Source organism: Mytilus trossulus, chromosome 10, assembly GCF_036588685.1.
Source record: "Mytilus trossulus isolate FHL-02 chromosome 10, PNRI_Mtr1.1.1.hap1, whole genome shotgun sequence".
In the NCBI taxonomy this organism is placed as follows: Eukaryota; Metazoa; Mollusca; class Bivalvia; order Mytilida; family Mytilidae; genus Mytilus; species Mytilus trossulus.
The window spans coordinates 44,116,409-44,124,378 of NC_086382.1; the positions used below are offsets into that span (position 1 = coordinate 44,116,409).

At 29.7% G+C, this 7,970-nt stretch overlaps 2 long non-coding RNA genes across 2 annotated transcripts; both read right to left on the bottom strand.

The window, feature by feature from the left end:
- Positions 1 to 394: 394 nt before the first annotated feature.
- LOC134686283 (uncharacterized) lies at positions 395 to 3,091 on the bottom strand. The gene is made up of 4 exons (XR_010101586.1): positions 3,024 to 3,091; positions 2,319 to 2,350; positions 1,839 to 1,902; positions 395 to 486 (listed from the first exon to the last, which is right to left on the bottom strand). It is a non-coding gene; the product is annotated as an uncharacterized LOC134686283 (long non-coding RNA).
- Positions 3,092 to 4,620: 1,529 nt separating this feature from the next.
- LOC134686687 (uncharacterized) lies at positions 4,621 to 7,896 on the bottom strand. The gene is made up of 3 exons (XR_010101640.1): positions 7,797 to 7,896; positions 7,031 to 7,079; positions 4,621 to 4,707 (listed from the first exon to the last, which is right to left on the bottom strand). It is a non-coding gene; the product is annotated as an uncharacterized LOC134686687 (long non-coding RNA).
- Positions 7,897 to 7,970: the final 74 nt, after the last annotated feature.

Below are 7,970 nucleotides of genomic sequence, written 5' to 3' on the forward strand. Positions count from 1 at the left end.
TGTCTATATTTCTTATTTATAGATGAGTATTGACTAAACTTTTTCTTATAAACACTTTAATGCATTGATGTAGATATAGGAATATGTGGTGTGAGTGCATGTGTTTAATTTGTTTGTCTGGGTTTTTTTGTATAATTGATCTTCAATGTGTTATGTCTTACTTTTCTATGAAGTGAGTTCAGTATGAACCTTTTTATCAAATATATTACATTTTCTGTTAAGTGTTTGAGGTATAATACAATGTGATAGTGGGTATATAAGTATTATTTTAGAATCTGGCTAGAACAAGTTGTTATGATTAGGTATACATATGATACTCTCATGTTATACACTGTTCATGTACTATATACATGCATCATGTACATTACATAATATTACAATCTTCATAGTATACCTCTTGATTATTCTCTTCTGATACGTTATAGCCTGTATTGTTTGTATCTTTAACTACCGTAGAATAAGGTGGTGGTATGTCACTGTTCGATTCTTGAGTAAAGAAAAACATTAAAAAAAAGGTTACAGTATTCGAAAAGTTGACATGTTACAAATAAAGAAAAATGATTTTACCTAGATGTCCCGGTTCTCATGACGATGGCAATGTAAAGTAGGTACACTACAAAGTCTATGTTGAAATAAAAGCCCCGCATATATTGAGATGCACGATTAACCGACAATGAAGCTATGTAATCTTTATTTCTCCTCTTATATTTACCGAAATGTAAATATATATATATGTTCCTGACCATATGAGTATTTGGACCATACGCGTATGGTCATGACCATATGGGTATTTAATCATATGGTCGGGGTAATTAACACTCTGTTATAGTTAACTTTTAATACTTCTAAACTCTTCATATGGTAATTCAAAATACGCTATCATATAGGTAATTTTATCATTATATTATAATAAAAAGATAAGCTCAATAGAAATAAGAAGTTTAACATAGTTATTTTTTCTTAATTGTCAAATTTAAAGTAAACACATTTTATACCGATGGTCATTACCGATTTGTTATTTCGAAAAAATGGCAATATGTCGACTAAAAAATTAAATTCCAAAAATTTCTTAATGAATTGTTACATAAGAAGTCACTGGAAAGTAGTATACTATTAGTTTATTTAAGTTGTGTTGTGAAGATGGTGTATTGCAGTCATTTTACGATATTTGAGATCTAAAGCTTCTTAAAAACACCGTAGACATCAGAATTGCCAAAGACCTCGGTATCACTGTACGCAGCTGCAAAAAGGCTTGTTTTTTACTCGCAAACAAAATAAGTAAATGAAAAAGATCGTGCAAAAAAACTATGATACCGTGTGGAAGTGAGTGTCATCCAAACCTATATGCATGTAACTAGCGATGAAAACTAACTATGGCATCAATATTAAATTTTTACGTAGTTTTTTTGGATTATAAAATTAAAAAATTGTCATGTTTTAAACCATCACTGTTTTTTAGATAAAGTTTTTGTATTATTGAAACGTTTATAATGTAATTTGAACAAATAAAGATACCTATATGGTCCAAATACTCATATGGTCCGGACCGTTAATAACCAAACGAGTATTATACTCATATGGTCCGACCATACGCGTACGGTCGGACCATACGCGTATGGTCGGACCATATGAGTATACGCATATGGTCATGACCATACGCGTATGGTCCAAATACTCATATGGTCCGGAACATATATATATTGAAATAAACATTCATGAATAGGTAATAAATTATTTCGTTTGTATAGTTCTGAAATCTTATTTTTATATGAAAAGTCCGTAGTGGATTAATAATTTCTCTCTAAATAATTTTAGAAATATAAAAAAAAAGTACTTACTATTGTAGAATTCTGTGTTGTCTGTTTGTCTTAGGTCAAATTCATCATTATGATCAGACGAATCCTACCACAAACAATGTTAAAAATAAAAAAACATCATAGAAACCAGGATTTAATTTTGTATTAACAGCAGACGCGCGTTTCGTCAACTAGAGACTCATCAGTGACGCTTGAATCCAAAACATGTTCATATACATATACTATAGCGAAATATTCTCATTTGAGTTTTCTTATAAATAGTGAATAATATACAAATACTATTTCACGTAAATGGTATTTTCATGTTTTCATTTAACCATATGTTTCTACTTAATGAAATGCATGTAAAAAGTACAGAATATTGCAGTTGTCCTTCATTTGTTTTGTTGTGTTTAAGTTTTAATTTTGCCAACTAATAAAAGGCTTTCCACTTTGAATTGTCACGTTTTGTATTTTCTATCTGTGAAATTAGTATTGCTGATTCTATCAGATTCAACATACCGTAAACTTCTGCGGATTTCCATTCAGTGGACCTACAAAAGAAGTAATTACCAAATGTTTTCAACAAGATTTTTTACAGGAACAAATAAGAAAAAAACATTTTTCAAAACAGATGATCACACAAATAGAAACAGTGACTTGAAAGTATGTTTTTCTCACATAATGCCCTTATTTACACTTCGTTTAAATTTTACGCTTTATAGGAGAAGCTCTTAGGTATGCTTTATGTTTGTTTATTCATGCTTTTAACGTTGTACATTCCCTTGTCGTACAATAAATGAAATATTCTATATGTATTACATAATGTTTACAAGTAATGTATTTAATCACTAATGAGGTAATCAATAGATATAAAAACAATTAACCGTAATGACTTAATATTTGTTTTGCTAAAAAATGTTAAATGTATGATCCATCGTTGAAGTAGTCTTAGCAACAAAAAATAATGATATCGTTTAGACGTCTTATCATTATCTTTACAAAACTATAACAAAACTGGGTTTTGACATCCGTCTCTGAGTACAACTTAAATTTAGAAATTCGAAAAACCAGGAAGGCACTGCATGTAATATCTGGATTTAGTGTTATAACTCCACATTATGGGTTTTATACACTCCTTTATCGTTTTTGTCGGAGCAAAGCTGAAATCAACTTTTATAAATTAAATAAGACAGAAAAGTAAATTGTATGTAGATACTGTCCTACCTCTTCTCCTATGTAATTCCTCATGTCTGTCTGTGTACATTCCTTGGTACGATGACTACATCGATTAACATAAAAAAAAAAAGAAGGATTTAAATCGTTTTATGACAAGTATCTAAGACTTTCAAAAATGTAATTTAATAAAAAAAAAAAAAAAAAAGGGTTATTGAATCAGTCATTTGATAAATTTAGTTTATGTGGTGTTCTGTAGTTCATGCTTGGATCATTTCACCCATAAACTTAAATTGATTATATGCACATTATATTATATTTGTTTGTTTGGTGGTTGTTTGCGTTGTTTTTGGTTTGTTTTTTTAAATTTTTGTTGCAATTTAAAAAGTCTTGATTTATACAATAAAATAACTAAAACAATGTTTTTCGTAATGTTCTTTTCACATGCTTTTACATATTACAAACTATTGATGTTTGTGACTGTCATACAAATGAGAGGTTTAGCTTGCTATAAAACCCGGTTGAATCCACCATTTTCAACATAAGGAATAAGGAAATGCCTGTTCTAAGTCACGTTATAATTGTTTTCAGTTCGTTTGATGCATATGAGCTTTTGACATATTTGATCAAGGACCTTCCGATTTCGATTTTTTTTTCGATGTTATTTTACCGTTTGCATTTAAACAAATAATCTATTTTTTCTCTCTATTTCTCTCTTTGATAATATTTCAACATAAGATTAGTTTAAGATCTTATTAATAATTTCTTTGATCTCTCACATTCTGTTTCCTTTAAATTTACAGTGTAGAGCACAAATTATATACATATGAAAACATTTTAAACAATTTATTTGAAGCATTGACATAATGTCATTCTATGTCTAATGTGGTTGGGTTTATGAAAAAAGTAAAATCACAAAAATACTGAACTCAGAGGAAAATCAATTTGGAAAGTCCATAACCACATGGCAAAATCAAAAAACAAAACGCATCAAAAACGAATGGACAAGAACTGTCATATTCCTGACTTGGTACAGGCATTTTCAAATGTAGAAAATGGTGGATTAAACCTGGTTCTATAGCGCTAACCCTCTCACTTTAATAACAGTCTCATCAAATTCCGTTACATTTACATGATGCGTTAAATAAACAGTCACAATCAATAAAATAGTCAAAATATGGGAACATCAGTCATCATCGTATAACAATTTAACAGGACACAACAACATCTACTATCTACGAACACATGGATTGATTTGAGTGTCTGACGTCAGAAAAATTATATACGTCACATAAGTTTGTCGTTCAATGTGCATACAATAGTTATCCAAAGTACCTGGATTATAAACAATTTTAAATTTTACATAGGCAATGAGCGCAGACAGGGTTAAAAAATCAAAAGTATGTAAGAATAAATTACAGAAATCAAACTAGTCCAAAAGTTATACATAGAATTTATGAGAATCCAAAACTTTTAAAAGGAACAATTTAACAGGACACAAAAACCTATCCACGAACACATGGATCTACTTGAGTGTCCGACGTCAGAAAAATTATATACGTCACATAAATTTGTCGTTCAATGTGCATACAAATGAATGTATGGAACTGAATATACACGTGTTGTCTATTTTAAACATGTACCGTTTGTTGTAAAAGGTTGTCGTTCGTTGATTGTTTATGCCCCTGCTCACATCCCTGTAAGGTATTAGGTGGGTGCTTTTCGAGCATTTGCTCTGAAAGAATAGACAAAACTAGATATTTTCCTACATGTAAAAGACTTGAAGAAACTCAAATCTATTTTGTCCAAAAAACTTATTTAAAACAAATCATGGTATTTCATATATCAAAACAGCAAGTCGCTCTATTGTTATGGCTTACAAGTAGGAGTACATATCTCCAAATTGATGCGATATTTACGAGCTTGTATTTCCTATCAGAGAATTTCTGCTTACTAGGAAGATATTATATCCAATAGTTCTGGTGCAGAAGAGATCATTCCTACGTAAATTTTACGAACGCCATCACAAGTTGGTTGACCGTTGTGGAATATTCGTTTCAAAGATAATATCGGATATATTTCTCATGTCGTAGCTACAGTCCTGTTCTCTTTTTACAAATATGACCGTCCGAATTAAACTATTTACCGGGGTTGTAATAACAAAAGCAACATGACGGCTGCCAAATGTGGAACAGGATCTGCTTTCCCTTCGGGAGCATCTGAGATCACCCTCATTTTTTGATGTGGTTTGTGTTGCTTAGTGGCTAACTCTATGCTCTTAAACTTTGTACTTGTTTGGTTTTATAACTATTTTGATCTGAGCGTCACTGATGAATCTTATGTAGATGAAACGCGCGTCTGCCGTGTAAAATTATAAGCCTTTGATAACTATTTAGTTTTCTATATTGTGTCGCTTGTATTTTTTTTGACTGTTTGGGTTATTTTCTTTGATGGTCATGGCTTTGTCTTTTTCATATATGATTTTGAATGCCACTCTAGTATCTTTCGCTCATATTTTACACATATAGCTCTACTATTTAATTTTGAATGTAACGCGTCTTTTGATTGACTGACGTTGTTTTGTTCATCAGCTCATAGACATAATTTAGTCATTAAAAAGCTAGGGCAAAAAGAAAAATACTTAACAACAAATGAAAAAAATTACTAGCTTATTCATGTCCTACATGCAATACAGACGTTTTCGACGAATGAATGATAAATGTAATTCCGGTTATACTATTTTTGGCAAAACATTTCATCAACCATTAAAATAAAAACAAATAAAAAACACATATCGAAGCATTATTACAAACAATTTACAGGAGGTCAAACTGAACAAAGATTTGTTTGAAATCTTTACAAATACTTATCGTCATGCATATTATTTAATCAAATTGTAACTGGGTGACGATTGGTCATTATTGCTACGATTATATCAATGTAGTTTAATACAAAAAAGACCCATAAAATACTAAATTAGAAAACTTGAATAAATATCTAGAATATTAAACAAATCTTTCCCCTTTTTTATATAGTTTTTACAGTCATAAGAATTGAGATTTGTTTCTAAATTTCTTTCTTAAATGTAGCAAATCACATTTTTCCCGTGTCATTGATCCAGTACTAAAATGCTTAAATGACAATAATTGGTATTAAGTTACAACGAAGTGAGTTTATCATTTGTCAAATTAACCTTCTCTTTAGAAGTTACATTGTACTATCCTAATGCATGGTGTATAGTTGTAAGATAACAACAGGGGTGGATTATATCCCCCGGTTCACCTAATGGAGCTACATACATAGTAAATTAACACGTCCAAATAATAACGTTATCTTTGTTATTCCTTTTTTACAGTACAAGCATTGATTTTACAAAAATTTCAAGCATGATTATCATGTTAAAGCTTATAAATCTACTAATAGAAATATTAAATTTGGTATTTCGAGCAAAACATTTGTAACTCGAGTACAGAAATATATACGACTGAACTCCTTGGATTCGCAACTGAATAGTTTTGCTTTGCTTAGTGAAAATATTGCGAAATATTTTTTTTCGGTGTCAATAAATAACAGGAATTTTTAAAAAAATAACAAATATTGTGAATTGAAGCCCATTAGATCATTCATGGTTATTACGATCTTCATTGATAATCATTTGAGAAGGTCTCAAAATATTAATGTTTATATTAATAAATACAGGGTTATAAAATTATATATAATTTTTTGAAAAGTAAATTTGAAATGAATAAAAAATATCTAAAACATTTAAGATATTTCTCATTGAAAATATGTTTCTTGTTAATGTAAGATTAAACAATATTCTGAATGTTATTCCACGACAAAATGTGCACAGTAAAATAACAATCTTTACAAAAAAGAATAACAGTACTGCACTTTGCTTAATTGCAAAGCTCATCTTTAAAAATAAATACTTTAACAAAATGCGATATGCTAATCTAAAACTTTTTTTTTTTTTTTTAAATTTGAGGTATCTTTTTTATGATTCACAGTCACCTTTATCCCCGCTTATATATTTAACAATAATTATGTATCTTTACCTTCTTCTCCTTTTGAACTACCGTGCACTTCATAACTGACACTGAGTGACTACAATCATATTAAAAAAACATAAAATCATTTATTATACTTTTCATATTTAATTTGTATAACATTATCAGGACAGAACGTCTACCTAGTGTTTTTTATAAACATTTTCCTATTTCTGACTACCTTTTTATTTTCAAAGGCCAAATTGCGCAGTTTCTGGATGAAAATTAGTAACTAAATAAAATTCAGAATGTAAATGGTGAAAATGTCAAGGAGACAACAACCGACCAAACAGCAGAAAATAGTTCTATCTCAATCAGGTTGATATCTAAGTACTCATAAAAACAGATCATGTTGGTTTTGTTTTTTGTCTTTTAGGGGATGAAGTGTAAAACTAAGTTAACCATTGTTGCTATTTCAATTGCACTAGGGTACACGGATGTATTTGTAAATTATAAAGTAAAATTGATAACAAAGCATGCATGTCAACCTTTGTTTCAATTAACAGTAAATGAACTAATAACCTAGTTGTTTACTTTTCTGAGAATCACGCTACATAATTTTCTTACAAATATTTAAATCATTACTCGTATTAGTTATTTTCATTTAATTATCAACAACAAATCCACCCTTTTCAATTGTTGATAAATAATTCTGCATTACATATTTGTTAACGAATATTTACATAATATATCTTATATAGTATGAACCTAGCATTACAGGCTTTTCAACATTATCGAACAATATGTATTGGCTGTTTTCATAACGTATATCTACCGTTTTCTGCTGATTGTCTGTTTCTTTATATGGCCTCCTGTTTACTCTAGTATCAGATGAAGAAACCGATTTGGGTGGCAGACTTTCCAAATCTTGTTCTGAAATAAAAAAAAAAAAAAATATTTCTAATTGCGCCTTATTTAACAAACACCGTATAATTTTTGACAAAGCTTG